The 16869-nt window shown below is 26.2% G+C and overlaps 1 protein-coding gene across 1 annotated transcript in view; it reads left to right on the forward strand.

The window, feature by feature from the left end:
• Positions 1-13966: 13966 nt before the first annotated feature.
• LOC113552950 (rho GTPase-activating protein 7) overlaps positions 13967-16869 on the forward strand; it is a 102457-nt gene continuing 99554 nt past the window's right edge. The window contains exon 1 of the mRNA XM_026956008.1: positions 13967-14216. The gene's annotated coding sequence lies outside the window, so the exon portion shown is untranslated. The remainder of the gene's footprint in view (positions 14217-16869) is intronic.

The following is a 16869-nucleotide window of genomic DNA, read 5'->3' on the forward strand; positions in this document are numbered from 1 at the left end:
AACAGATGCCAGTTTAATTTAACTTTTATAATGGAACAAGTTTAAACTTAATTTCCTGACTGAAAAGTGTATTTTATAAACATTAATAAACGTGGACGGTAATCAGAGTTGATAATCCGTGTATAAATTATATCCTTTTATTTTTGGGTGTATATTATATTATAATATATGTGTGCGGCGTATGTACTTCCTCTTTTAGTATTTTGTATATTTAGAAATAATCTTCATAATAAAGTAGGAACTATATTTTTAAAATATAAAATTTAACAATGAGTATGAAATTATATTAAAAATTATTATCTCTGTTTCAATATTATCTACATTCAACAATAAATAAAAATACATTGTTTAAATTAACCTAGGTATATATTTATTTTAACTAATACACACTACTAAATTAGATAAGATTTTGAACTAATACAGCTATTTTGAATTTAAAAAACAAATATTATTGTAGGTAATATATTATAAATTATAATATATTGTACCTATAGTATATTATGTTAGAAATTAAAATTTAAAGTAATGATCAATATAATAATAAATGTATACATTTTTTGAGAAGAATGATGTTTGAACGCTTCAGTTACTACGTTTTTCCACTTAATACGAATTTAAAATTTATTTTGACATTAGGTTAATCTAATCATTTTATAAATAATATAATGAATTATAAATACGTATAGTATAAATTATTAATATAGTATTAAGTTAGTTAAAAACTTTGTTTGAAAGTTTATAAAGCCCACGCGTTTTCATTACTGGCTATTAATGAATCCTAAAATAAATGATTTATAATAACGGATTTTAAGTGAATTAAAAATACTTATATAATATAAAATTTTAAATCTTTGGAATCGCATAAAAACAATACGATAATATTATAATATTGTGATTTACGAAATTAACCTTTATCCCTTTATTATTTTCTCTGTAGCTATCATTTATAATAATATACTTCTCGTCGAGAAGGGATATCATGTTGAAAGTTCCGTCAAGGAAAAGCATATACAGACTTCCGAGTTCCAACCAACTGCTGTGAAAACGTCAACGACTCGTTGACTACTTCCGGGTCCGGGTCTGAACAGTGAACGTTGAAGTATTGTCACATAAATTGGTGGTAACGTCTTTACCTTTTTATACTTACACACAAGTTACAGATACAATTTTACACATCCAAACGGTCGTCAATATACAATGTGAACCCGGAACTGAGAATTTGTTCTCAGACGTGACTTCACTGCAAGACAATTATCTGTGTAAGCGATAAAATATTTCTACATTTACCATATAATTGTAGGTGACCATACTTAGCACCTTATACTTCAAGAAATGGGTTTATCCGAAACATGTGAGAACGAGTATCTACAGGATACTCGCTATACTAAGCAATGCAATGCAATTCATTACATTTTTGCTTAGTAAATAATTGGTCTTTGCAATTCTTTAAAAATATCATAACACTACTTAGCAATAGACACATTATAATGGATAAATTTGTTGTCTAAAAATTAAAACCATTGATTTACAAACTTATTTTGGCCGAAACGTGAATCGAATTTTTATGATTTTTAATAGAACTTTATACGAACTTTTTTATTTGTACCTATTTGAGTATTGTCGTTACAATTTTTGGATTTGTATACCTACCATAATAGCATATTAAATAAGCCCCGTGAATATACGAGCACCTATGTACCTATTATATAAATGTTTTCCTCTCCCGTTCGAAAAGCGAAAACCTGTATAGTTTGTTCTATAATACATAGTAAGGTACCTATTTTATCGTTTACTGGACTTGCAGCACAGCTATGTATGCCTATTATACAAATTTATAATAAGTAATAACTACGCATAGTATGGCATTGGCGGTACGACGCAGGACGCACAGATGAGGACCGTCGGCCAATTACTATTGTTAGCCGTACATCTAGGCGGTGAAACAATAGTCGAATAGCTATGCGTTATAATATTATATTACGAATGTGATTTCGAATTTTTTTTCCTTCTATTTTAAGCCGACTTATTAGTGAAGCTTCCCATTCATTTTGTATTAATATTGTTTCTATTATTGTTGTTATTTGTTGTCGTATTATTATTATTATTATCGTTATTATTACTATTATTATTATAATGTAAGAAATACATTTCGGTTTCGTCGCCGTACATACGACGTACTTGTGCACATGCCGACAAAGAGATGTACCTCTGTGTGCTGAACTTGAACTCGTTTCAATTATATAATATAGTAACCCTGTGAACAGTACGATCTCTGTATAGTCTGTATGCTATCTTTACTATACGTCAGCTAATGTGTAAAAAGAACATGGTCACCATATAGTGGGTCTATCATGTCACATTAACGTGAACGATGAATATTATATGAGTATAATAAAATATATAACACACACGATATTCGTAACGCGGTTCGTGGGTGGACGAAAAAACAAATAACATATCATTATAATAATACTCTTGACGATAATAATCGTAAAAATACTATAAACAATACAATATTTTATATACAGACGACAAACTATTTATGTGTGTTTAATAATAATACGCGAAACGGCTGATAAATATCCGAAAAAAAAGTTCGTTGTATAGTAAACTATTTCACGTTTTAAAAAGATCCGTGGTTAGATATAAAAACAATATAAGCATTGTAAATTCTTTATTGTTATTTATCTACCAATATGGTATATGCTACAATTATTTTAATAATAATTATTAATTTTTATTAATATGATATGTGTTTTTAGTTCTTCTAGCAATACAACATATTGAAAAATTAATTTTCATTCTTTAATAATTATAAGTAGGTACCTTTATCAGAGTTTAACGTATGACACTTGAATTATAGTAACTATTAAATCGAAGTTAATAACTGGGATGCATAATTTTTTATTAAATACTATAACTTTGATTGTAAAAACAATTTAATGAAAAGTTTAAAATACTTCAACACTAAATGTATTTGTCGCATAAGGCGTAATCTAGTTTGACTTACGCTTATATCCGGTAGTGCGTTCTCTAGTATTCTTTTCTTTTTTCTTTTTTATCATTGACTGTGGTTAGTTTTGGTTAGCATTTTAACTTTTTGAAAAGGCTTATAGTTTTTTCATTATCGAAAATTCACCAGGAGGCATGGTTTCTATAGAATCAGTATAACATCAAACGGTGTGGTATACTTTGGCTACTTGAAAAGCAGTTATTGTCTCAATGTTCCATATCGTAAGTGCATTCTTGTTTTTCGCTGTAAAAGTAGGGCTCATTTTAGAACAAATATGGACGATGTAAAGTAGTTTGTTGTGCAACACTGTCGTTGAAAATTGATTAAAAGCACCTATTAACGATGTTTTAAACTGAAAATGCAAACATTGGAATAAACCAAACAAAAAAAAAAAAAATAATAATAAATCAATATTTTAGTTCTAATTTTGAATCAACAAAATAAAGTTCCATACTAATTTTTATAAATATTATATTTTTTCATATTTTTATTTTCATTTTCTTGAAAGAATATTATTTAAGTTATTCTAAAAACATGATTCTATTTCGATATAAGTATACTTCTCTTTTCATTAAATCCTTAAAGTTTTCAGATATTGAAGAAATTCAATGTTGTTTGATTATACAACTATATTAGTTATTTAATATAGTTCTTACTGGCAAACAAAGAGTTAACTTCCGTTAACACAATTTAATGTCTCGTCGAAATCCCAAAAACTTATGAAATATGTATACAAGTTGGAATTTTGATCAGAAAACTGTATTATATCGACGTTGTGCAAAATAAATTAAATGAATACATGAATACTAATTAGTATAATTACAAAATTATTTTCATATTTTTTAATATACCTGCAATAACCCTAATATATTTGGTCCACATTTCTTTAAGATTGAATTTATACGTTACATAATATGGTATATAATTACACGGCGTGTAGTGTACATATAATAAAGCTTTAAGAGATTCATAATTGTATTATAAATACACATAAACTTTATTTTTTATTATCACACAAAATCGGATAAGAAATCATCAATGGAAATATATATATCATATCATTGCACGGGGCAACCTTCCTTGAGTTTCCTGGTAAAAAAAAATATAATTATAATAATGAAACAACATGAAAGTAAAATTAAAAATTAAAAACATCATTTAATATCTACAATACCACTCCTATAGTCAAGGATAAACAATGTATATACACATACTAAACGCACAGGAATGAAATGTTTAATAGGTAACGTATAGTACCTATACACTTATAGTTTCCTCCAGTCTAAAATGCTCGCAGCAAAATCACTATAAAATATTATAATACGATTCACATTTAATGCTGCAACGAAACGCGGAAAGGGTTACGTTGAAAATAAATTCAACGTGCCTGGTGTTTTAATTTGCCCATTAATTCTGTACTTAAGTAAATTAAATTTTTTAATACTAGTGATTTGTGGTGATCATTATAATGACATTTTTACTTTCTACAAAAATATAGTATGATAGATATATAAACGACATACATAGGTCACATATTAACATTGATTACGTTAGTAATTTTTTCATGTATACTAGACACACACTATTATTTAATTAAGATTAATATTCATTTTGATTTAGATACTGATCTCGGTGAGAATTGTTGTACTTAGAGGAATTCCACAATGTGCACATAATGTAGGTATGTCGAAACACTAGTTACCCTTAACGGCTATAACTATTAACTGCTGTTGAAATTTCTTTTAAAAATCTTTAATTTAGTAATAGTATCAAATCAAGCATTCAAGCCAAAGCCAATACAGTTTATAATGTTAATTATATATTGATCCTACCTCGTATACAATTAAACATATAGATTAAAGTAACGCTTTTGTAATTTTTGATCTGTATTAATTTAGATATTGGAAGCTATAAAAAAAAGTAACGTTTCGGATTCACAAACAATTATAGTATGTACATAGTAATATAAATAATATAATATAATGAAAATTAAAATAATACAAATATTTTATCAAGTATAATTGCTATTTATATATAGTTCTATCGTATTTAAAATTAGGTTAGGTTACATTTTACATATAGGTAGTCGTATAAAAACAGAAATTATAGCTTATACGATTTATAAATTCAAAACAACACATACATTGTTTTTACTTAGTAATATTATATTAAAATAGGTGTAAGTACAATGTGCAACTTATGTACATCGTATATGCTATATACACTACATGAAAGTTAAAGCGCGTAACCTTTAGTAGCTGGTGGGTAGTTCATATTCAATGATAATAATTTTATTATATTATATACGAGTACAAATTGATTTATTATATGAATAATTTAAACACGATATTATGAATACAACAAAAATGAAAAAGTTGTATTTTTTTAAAATGTATATAATATAGCGTATGTGCATATAATACATAATAATACATATAATAATGTTTACTATAATTTGTTATGATTATTTTTAATTTAGCAAAACAATAAAATAAATTAAAATTAGTTTTTATTTAAAAAGTAAGGTGGTTTTTTTTTAAATGTATTTAAACTTTAATGTATTTCAATTGTTCATTTTATTTTATGTCCAAACTTCAAGTCTAATGTTGGGTTCGGTAATTTTTTATTAAACTATAGGTAAATACAATAAAGTTTAAAGTATATATTCCATTATATTAATTGTAGGGTGACCAGATATGTTTTTCAAAAAAAGGAGGACATTTCTACAAATAATTGCCCAATGGTAGGATACTTAATAAATAAATGTTTACATATTTTAGAAGTATTCCAAAATTACCGCTAGTAACATTTATAAAACAAAAACTTTTAGGTACCCTAGATTCAATGGATAAAAATAAAATAATTAAATGCACGTAAATATATTGAAAGTTCTACTTCTATATTTACTTTAACCACGAATGATATGAAAACCAATAAAACGTATTTTATAATATTATTATTTTAATTATGTACCTATAATCTATATAGACGGCCATTTTATCATTAATCATTCAGTTAATTTAAAAAAAAAAAATAAAAAACAGGAATATGGTTACACACAATTTCCATATACAAATGAGTACACTTTTATTTTAATATAATGATATTATGTACTAATAAGAAATCTATATATCAGTGAAACCAGTTTTAAGCCTTTATAGGTAAGATGTATTTTTAAAAAACTGCATTATCTAAATGTATCAAATTCTATGTTGTGCCTTATAAGTTATAATTGACTTTAACCGATGCAGCGGAATACAAATTACATTGACAAAAGCGGATGCGAATGTCATGTTACTCGATATCTATGGACTCTATTATATGAATGTATATGCAAAACTGTGAGGTCATTGTTTATAATCAATTTTATTTATACTGAATGGCTGAATAGTAGGTGACATCATTGTTTTATATGCTCGTATATACCTATATATATATAACTACTATAGAATTACTTATATAATTAGTTTACTTATATTTATATTTCTACGGGGTGTACTTATTTTATCACGTAAAATATAAATTTATTGTTAATAGTTATAGCCGTTATAGGTACTTTATAAATATTTAATAACCTAACCCGGTTAGAAATTAAATATAGGGTCGTAATTTTTCGAGTTAAAATTGCCAGATAATATATTAAATTGTGTGTTAAATATTAAGTTTCTAATGTTTCTATGCATTTAAATATAAATATAAATATAAATAATTATAATATATTTATTGATTAATTTACTCTAATAAAAGATATTATTCTACACCTTAAATTTTCTACATTTTTATCGTTGGAGTCATTTTATGGATGATGTGCACTGACACGATGACTGTGACGTCATTGTTCTCCACCTATAATAATTATACTATAATATTACACATTAAAATAATATGTTGTCGTAAAACCATAATATTCTGGTTATAAGTTTTATTATTCACGCCAGATTAGCACATGCAGATATATTTACAATAGATAACATAATGATTTTCTTACCAATATTATAGTTATATTGTATTCTATAACAATTAACAATCTACGAGGCAACGATAATATTAATGTTTTGGTTGTTATTTTATTTATAACATAATTAAAATTCAATGAATAAAAATAAAAATAATTATTTTTTCTTTTTACTGAGAACAGAGAACCAGTGGACATTTATAAAATACCTACCTATAACCTAACCTATCTAATACCTGCGACCTGCCTATATAGCTACTGTCTACATTATAAGTTTCTATATCGTCATTCGTTCTGCAATGAAACCTTCGGTCTTATTCATAAATCATAATACTATATTTCGTAATAAAAGTTGACTGTATTATATTTTCTTACATTTCTCAGCTTACCCGTTTGAAATCTGATGTTTACTGCATTCATACGATACCTAAACGCAGTATGTTTTTACAATAAAATCTACTCTTGTTCATGAGAATATATTTTAGCATACGATATCTTCTAAATACCAAGAGTAATAATAATATCGCAATCCTACAGCAAACTCGATCAAGTATAAAAACAAATTGAATAATAATATGTTATGACGCACATAGGTTAAGATTATCTAACGCATAAGTATTCGATACACATTGTCATCATATTTCCTATTTAACTGCGAGAAATAATTAAAATAATAATTATTACATCGTACCGAAATTTTAGTGTTTAACAGTGTATTTACGACAGATGCATACTTTTTTAGTGTGCTGTGTAAACCACGATAACTGGATTATCTGTATTGGAATTGCAATAACATAGCTATAAAAAACCCGTGTTATCGGTCTGTAAGTCCTTGGTATTCAAACCGACGCCCACTATACTCAGGGTTTCATTATAATATTATAGTATATACTATTCGTGTACGCTTAACAGCAATGTTATTTAAGGGTATTAAAATAATTTTGCAACAAAAATCAAATATTGTTTTCTGTTATGGCGTTATCATCAATTTATGTATAAATTGTATATGTATAGATAATGGATATAATATCGGTGTACCTAATAAGAAATTCTTTGTAAACATGTGTTAGGTATTTGTCTTTCTGACTCTTTTAAAATGTAATTATTATACTTAAAAAATAATCAACCATCAATCAATTCATTAATATTTATATATTTTCAGTAATCGGGCATTAATACATTTTTAATATGTATAGTGTATACAAATAGTTAAGTCCTCTTAAAATTAACTTAATCTTCAGTTATACAAAAAAGATAGTATTTTGGCTTAAGTGTCGTACAAAACTGTAGGACATAATGGGTTGAACACATTTTAATTTCGATTTATTAACTGCAAGTTTACTATGTTTTTGTCAAAGCAATTTTGAACATATTTTTTCAGCTGAAATTTCAGCTAATGAATATATGCTATTTTTATATTTTTTTAACTGTTGTATTATATAATATATAAACAGCTAAAAATCACTTCGATCAAAACGTATGGTAAACTTGTAAATGAATTAAAATCTGTTTTAAAAATTTAAATTATTCCAACCTATATGTCCCATTGTTTTATCGGGTGATGATTAAATTATACTTTATGACACATCCTTTGGAGTGGCTTGAAAATGACCATAATAATATACTCATTGATACTCATGTGCCTGCATATATATCTACGCGTACGAAGTTGCATTGATGTCTAATTTAAATTCATTCATATGAACGATAAATTTCCCGATCAGACACACACACTAATGTTTATTTAGGTACTTGTCACACATTAACAAGTTATCGTATTTTTATTATCAATTTGCTCATATTTTTCTCCATATTAAGCTGATTCCTAACTTTAAACGTTTATACCAAAAATGTAATATCACAAGTATAATAATTTTCTGTAGACTATTATTTTATAATACGCATCGTGTGTGAATGCGTGATTGTATTTGTGTAAGCTGTAAGTAGGCGACCATGTACCATGAATGTTCTTGAATGCAAATGTGGCTTTATTTCAAACCGTCGTCAATATACGCCTCCCGCATTCTGCGCGTATTCCAGATACCGGTCTCGCGCGTTAGATGTTGGTATTTTATCTAACAACCATCCCGCATAAAAAAAACACACACATTTATCAACGATGGATGTTTCACTTTATTCTACAACTTCATAACATGAATACAAATTGTATCGTGTGAATTCTCAGTTCGGGATATTCAGCATAAATCGGTATTTGGTGAACCAACGGTTCACGAGATAAGACGGCAAATTAATGTGTAAATGTGTAATTATATACTATAATAATATACACAATATAGATCTATTGAGTTAAAAATATTGATTAATATGCATTAAAAGTAAATATTAAATAGTTCAATAATTGACGATTATGTTAATATGCATATTTGTGTATAACGGTTGTCGCGTATATTATAATGTTTGTTAATTTATCGAGTCTTAACTTGTCAACAATGGTCAATGACAACGCCACCACAAATTTTGTATATTTTAATAAAATACTATATAGTTTTATCGGTTTATGTATTTTGAACAATGTTACTTCTCGAACAACTTTGAATTAATTTAAATTTAAAATAATTTTCAGTGTACAAAACCTAAATGTATACTTTTAAAAATATATTTTTTTTATAGACATCATTACATTAAATTTCATTATTTTATAAATAGTATATAAATATTAATTACCTACATAATACATATTTGTACTATTTATTTGTTTATAACTATACCTTGGTATGGTTCTGGCCCCTAGTAGCAACTATAGTATTATGATAATATGGTACGCAAAACGCATGTATACTTGTATAGTGTAGACAATATACTGCATAATATATAGATATCTAATTTTCATTCATAAAATGTTACCTACTGCATTTTTAAAATGTAGGTCTATGATGATAACAAGCTAATGTCTTCACTGAAATAGAAAAACGTGATCATAATAAACTATAGCTGGTACAATATGTTTAAGTTAATTCATGAAATAATACATACTTTGTACTCATATTGCAATACCTATTCCATGAATACATAGGTATATGGCTATATGAGTCATATGAACATTTTAAAGTGTTTTGTTAAGTCTCTTACTTTACTTATTATTGTTTTTTCTTAAAAACTTATACGCATAATATTAGTAAGATGCAAAAAAATAAATAATTTAATATTTAATAGTTACGTATTATTAATTTATTATTAATACAATATACAAAGTATAGTTTGATTGATCATAAATTATTTGAATAAATTAAAATTCACTATTTTTCTATTAAAAATAAATTAAAATTAATGAAACGGTAAAAAAATAAATACCTAATATAAATAAATAGCATTTTTAAAACATTAATTATTATTATATTATAATTAAATATAAAGATAACTATTAAGTTACAAATCACAATAATAAGAATGATAAAAATGATCAGTTGCATTAAAATATATTATTATTGAACATATAATGGCTTTTTAAAAATAATTTATTTTTAATTAAGTTATGCTAATAATTACTAAAAAATAATTGTTTCAAAAAAGAACTGAAAGAGATTTGTTTTGATCAAATGAGATTTAAACTATATTTTAAAAATATATATTTTTTATTTAATTTATTATTGGGTAGATATTATTTACGTTATAACACTTATAACATTTAAAAAAATATATCTACTATGGTTAAACCTGGAATTATTACCTGCGATGTTAGCAATAATCTTTTAGTGTTTTACGACTGTTTTTTGTACGGTAAGCATTTCTTTCATAATGTCACACCAATATTATTGTCATGTTAAATATAGTTTAATAGTTATATTATACCATACCTGACATTATATATACTACATTTAATACTAAGAACAGTGTACAGTATCAGTATACGCATAGCTTTATTTCATTCAACATCCATATTGACCATAAACATGTATAATAATATGTCAATAGATAAATTCGAGTTACATACCTATTGAAAAAAATAAAATTAAAAATTAAAAATATTTAAAAAAATAATTAAAAATTGATGTATATCTTATTATAGTAACTATTGTATAAATTTAAATCAGCTAATTTGTTTTGATTGAATATTTGTCGAGCGAAATAGTGCTACTACGAATAGGTGTATCTATTGACTATTGCAGTACAAACATACTTTTTCTGTGTTATATCAATCCTTTAAGACATTTTTTAAGCATAAGACCTTTAGATGGGTTTTTGCATAACCCCAACTTGGAAAGCATTTAGGATACACAAAAAAAATACTGGATTCAATTACATGCAGCTGTTTTTGACTTTATATTTGAGATGCGACTATAATAGTAAGTAGTGGTTATTCGAATAGTTGTTATTGTTTAAAAAGCCAAAAGGTAATAACTAATAAGTGTATGCAGTAAATTGTGATCAGGAAGATTTCACTTGAATTAAAAATAAAAAGGAATAAAGTTTTCAATGTCAGTAAAGTATGAAGCTCCGCTATAGGTTTTACTCAAAAAATGATTGATTGAATGATAATTGACTTTAGTGTTGGCATACGATTGCCTAACCAAATTTAATTACAATAGTGTATTCTATTTTCATTTTATTTTTGACGTATCAATCTTCAGCTCATTATTTAATTTTTTTTTTCAACAGAACAAGTCATATATCATGTTAATATGTTATACATATATATGTATAGGTATATGTTTTATTTATTTTTTAAAGTTGTATGTTGCAGGATTAACAGATTTGATTAAGATTAATTTTCTCTCTCTTGCGTTAGACAGCCAGGAATCGACTGAGAAATATCTTATTACTTCAGAATACTATTTTACGAGTATAAATATACTTAAGATATCTACGTATGAAATCTACAAAATAAAAAAAATACCATATATAATAAAATGTTTAACTAATTTTCAATAATATGGATTTAAGATGTTTCCATCTAAGCAGATATCTTTGATTACAATTATACAGGAAATAATATTTAGAACTATCTGATTGATCATTTACGTATCTTTAAGAAAAAATACGTAAATATAGATTAAGTGTTAGATAATTTTAATTAATATAACATATATTATTATGTTATGTTTTTAAACTATTAATTTATCTGATACGTGAAGCTGCATTGGCTTCGTTAAGTCTAGAATACATCTTTTATTCTGTTATTATCTAATTAAATGAATGAAACACTGACCTTTAATCCATGTAATCATTTATTGAGCATGAATCATATTATAATTTCAATAGTTTGTCTATTTTCACTTTTAAATGTTTCATTTAACTCTGAATAGCAAATAGTTATACGCCCAAAATAAATGTACTTATACCATCTACATTATTGTAAAATTTTAGTATAAAATATGTAAGCTATGAAGTTAAATTGTGTAACTATAGTATGTGTATGATAAAAACTGTATTTACATTTAAAGTATACCACGGTGGAATTATTAATGATATATATTATTGCTTTCAGTCTTTCAGGATAATTGTGCGGAACATTAACTAAACAGTACATTTTAATAAAGTAGGTATTTAAGTGTCAAAAATTTAAATAATTTTATTATTACTGAGCAAGTAATCAATAAAATAGCTTAAGTACAATTTTTTGGTATTATATAAACATTTTCTCGAATATCTTAAATTTTTTTTATTGATTTAACTCTGAGTTGTATATACATATCGGTCACCAATCAACATATTTTTTTTGTTTAAAGGAATAAAAAGTTTATTAAAAAAAATGTTTATTGTTAATCAAGAAGATATTGGAATTAAATTCTGGATTTTATTTCTTTATCGATAGTTAAGTTTATTATTATTGGCACTTTCAAATACATATAATAAAAAACAAAGTTAGCATTCATTATATTACATAATATATTATTTTTTTGTCTAACCTAACCTGTAGGATAAAAGTAGGTTCTATGTATGGTTTAGGCGAAAATTATTATTTTAAAAACATTGTTGAGGTTAACTGATATGTTGTATTTAAAACAAACTACTCTTTTAGGTATACACAGTTTTCTTTCAAAATTCAGTTATAATATTTACCTTAAAATAAACATGATAAAATAATATTGTGAATTGACAATGCAAATTTCTATAGGTATTTGTAAGTATTTTTTAAAAATATTTGAATACGGGACATTTCAAAAGATTTTAAGTATTTTTCATGTATTTAGGAATGTGTACTTGTGTGTCCTCAAATACATTTGTTTATTCACATTACGTTTATTGCTTTATTGACTATATTTTTGTCGTATAGTACTACAGTACTTTATACTCAGCCACTCAGGTAAACATAATAAATGCACTCGTTTTACGGATTTCCACGGAGCCACAGTGTAACCCTTAAAATTCCTAAAACATACCCAAACAATACGTTTCGATTTCTAAGAAGAACACGACAAAATACTAAGTATTTCAAACCCATTCGTTTAAATATATACATTTTATGATTGACCAGTAATCGTTATTATTATTACGACAATCGATTTAAATAATATTATCGTCTTTAGACATAACTCAAGTATACACATGGATAACACACCAAATCTAATTTAAATGTTTAAATATTGCATTGTACGATTTGTACCAAAAATAACCTAATTTACGTTACACATTTGTAAACGAAATATATATATAATATTTTGGATTCGAATGATTCGATAGAACAATTTATTAATTTACTGCGATGACAAAATAATATATCGATATCATTTGGTAACAATTAATAAGCATAACGCGATAGATTTAAACCGTCGCGTCTCCGCAGCGATGGAGCCAGAGATCGCGCCAATTTTTCTTGGCCTCTATGCCGCCTCAGATACCACACCACTGTTGTGGTATAATAAAGTGGGGATATCACCGGTGAGCGTCGTGTGCGCGCGTGTGTGCACACACGTATAGGTACTAACTGCAGACCGCGACCACGAGACTGGTTTCCCACTCATCCGGCTGTTGGTGTACCGAACGCGCGCGCGTTAGTTATTCGTTGTGCGTGCGGCTCGAAGTGTAATACGGATTGTAGTGATCGTTTTATTTTTTTTTTTTTACATAATATTTGGGTTTACGATTATGTTATACAAACTTTGTCGTGTACCGTGATTGACTGTTGTTGTGTGTAATTTTTTTTCTATCACAAAATATGTTCGTTTAAATATTTTTCTTCGCGTGTGACGTGCGAAACTTACGTATGTAGCAGATTTCCGCGAGACTCGTCTGCCCATATACATAACATGATACATCTACAAACAGCAATCAGATGATACGATAACGGTAAGTCAACAATATAATACTATCAGCTATTCGGAAATAAATATTATCAACCCTTTAGTTTGTCGTGCGGATCTGCCCGCATAGTATTTTTTCTGTGATTCTTCTAGAAAACAAAAAAAAATGTTACTTATTACTAGACAACCCGTAGCATCGTTCGAATTCAATTAAGAATAATTCATATAACTTAAATTAAAATAAATTATATTATGTAGCTATAACATTAAGTAGCTATGGATAGTCAGCTGTGATACGTGTTTGGGGTTAAAATAATCTAAAAAGGGTAAGTCACAATTCAACTATGTATCATGGCTACATATAGCATTGCAATTTCATGTGTAATATGTAAATTTTGGTTTAACACACTAGTTTGGTACATGAACAGTATGTATAATATTTATAAACAACACACACACATATATATATATTGAAATTTAAGAAAAATTAAATTTATAATCTGCCGATGTTCGCACATATTATATGCACTATTTTTTTTATTGCAATTATAATATATTATCCCAATGTCCTCGTCGTCGAATAATAAAATGGATTATTTGACATGTCTCGACTGTTTATGTGCATGCCGCACATATCGTTCTGTATTCCGTCTTCCCACTACTGGATATATAATTTTCTTCCACCACGCATTTTATGTGTTATAATATCCAAGTACGACGGAAATAGTAAGGAACTTACAAATTATTTGTAAAAATATTATGTTTTTTTATTATTTTTTAAAAATTTTTATTCGAAAAAAAGAATTGCAAGTTTAAGTTATCATAAAAAAAGACGAAATCCGGCCGTAATAATATTATATTAATACACTTTCAAGATATTATTCACTGTATACAGTGTTAAGTGTTTATAAACTAAGCACCGTGTATACATATAGTTTTATTTTATATCGTGGTTTTTTGAGGATGTTAAAAACTGGATTATAAGATTTATAATTAATGAATGAGATTTTGTTCTGAACATTCTCAAGTCATTTACATAATAAATCATTTTGTTGTTTGGTTTCACCGTATTTTTCAGAAACGCAGTCTTCAGAAAAATATTAAATAAATACATTTTATTTATTTTATGAAATTTAATTATAATAGAAGTTGTAATATATAATATATTATATGTATATATGAGATGTATTAAAACTATCTCCTTTTTACTATAATACATACACAACATGATTTAAAGTTAAATATTTGTTTATTAATTTCTATAAGAAAATTTTTTAATTAGTTCTTCCTTTTTTATTTTAGAATAGAAAATATTATTTAATGTTGATGTTTAACTCTACAGAGTCTTTCAAATTGCGTGTCATAAAATTGATGAGAATTCAGGAACACATAAGAACTCACTGTTTCAGTATACATTTATCTCGTTCAATTTTTAAAGTTATTTTATTTATTTATTATAATCAAATATTAAATTAAATATTTACCCACATTTTGAAAGAGTAAAAATAATAAAATAGTGTTATAACTCTATAGTTAGGTACCTGGTAAATACCTAAGATATTTCCATACCCGTGGGATATATAGTATTATTTACTCACGATACGTCACTAAGCATAAAATACAATATTGCCGTTTCACCCCTGCAGTGTGGTCCAATCACAACAGTGACCTAACCGACGCGTGACTGTTTCATTTCTTTTCTTCATTCTTTTGGTGGTATATTTTGGCGTTTCTCTTTGTTCTCATTCAAATATGCCAAACACATGGCCCATATTATGTCTTCTCTTGTTTACTGCCCGCTGTGCCCTACCCCGATTTTTCTCACGTCTCAAATTATCTCTAGTCTGAATAAAATAAATCGTGTACTACTGTAGCTATTATAATATTACGGAGAGTTTTAAGCTGAGTTTTATTTATATTTTAAGTCCTAAGAAAATTTAAAATATTACAGCCTTTTGTATTTTATTCTCTATATAAATTTAGGATAAACACAATTTAAAATAATGAATACATGTTGAAATTTCTATATTTAATTAAACGTATAGATATTATTCGTTTAACCCATTTATTATTCTAATAATCGACGTATATTGACGTATTTCCTAATGGAGAAAATTGTATACAAAAATATTTTTTTGAAAACATTATGTTTATTTATGTCTTATATGCAACATAAAAAAATAACAATCTTGTTGACATTTTATATTTTTATTGACTATTTTTTTTCATTTCTTAGAATTTTTTTAGGTCACCAATTTTCAGTTGTCTTATTGGTTTTTTTAATAAGACGTCGTCGTTCCCGCATATGTTGTCTCCGTCTTACTAATATACTTCATACCGAATTTGCATTCAGCAAAATCCATTTTATGCTGTTACTGTTAGTATTGGAGTCAATTTGTCTATTATCAAACTTAAGGTAAGAATATTATCTAAGGCATCACGCATAGGCTTTTATTGATCTTTTAATTTTTTAAGTGAATTATAGCTGTGTAAAATATTACAATTTTAAAATGCTCATTAATCATTTCAAATAAAAAATATCAATAAAACTCTACGTAATGCTCTAGATAATATTCTGATCTTTAAGTTTGATAATAGTTAAATCAACTCTAATATTAAAACGAATAGCATAAAATAAATTACTATGTTTTACGTCAGTAAGACAAAGACAACACATGTGGGTATGATGTTTTCTTAAA

The sequence above is a fragment of the Rhopalosiphum maidis genome, chromosome 2, assembly GCF_003676215.2.
Source record: "Rhopalosiphum maidis isolate BTI-1 chromosome 2, ASM367621v3, whole genome shotgun sequence".
Taxonomy (NCBI): domain Eukaryota; kingdom Metazoa; phylum Arthropoda; class Insecta; order Hemiptera; family Aphididae; genus Rhopalosiphum; species Rhopalosiphum maidis.